The following is a 264-nucleotide window of genomic DNA, read 5'->3' as shown; positions in this document are numbered from 1 at the left end:
GTCCTCTTCTCTCTCGCCCCGACGGGAAGCAGCAGCAGCAGCAGCAACCTGCAGCAGCAGCAGCAGCAGCAGCAGCAGAAGCAGCAGGGAGATGATAAGCCGCAGCAGGGGCTAGATGGCACCCTGGCTGTCTTGGCGTTGCTGCATGAGTTTGCAGTCGGCTGCAGCAGCAGCAGCAACAGCAGCAGCAGCAGCAGCAGCAGCAGCAGCAGCTTCATGGAGCAGCACGTGCAGCAGCTACTGCCTCTCTGCGGCCCACAGCAC

This window comes from Eimeria mitis, genomic scaffold (genome assembly GCF_000499745.2).
Source record: "Eimeria mitis Houghton genomic scaffold, Emh_scaff1281, whole genome shotgun sequence".
Classification (NCBI taxonomy): domain Eukaryota; phylum Apicomplexa; class Conoidasida; order Eucoccidiorida; family Eimeriidae; genus Eimeria; species Eimeria mitis.
This window is presented reverse-complemented; position numbering follows the sequence as displayed.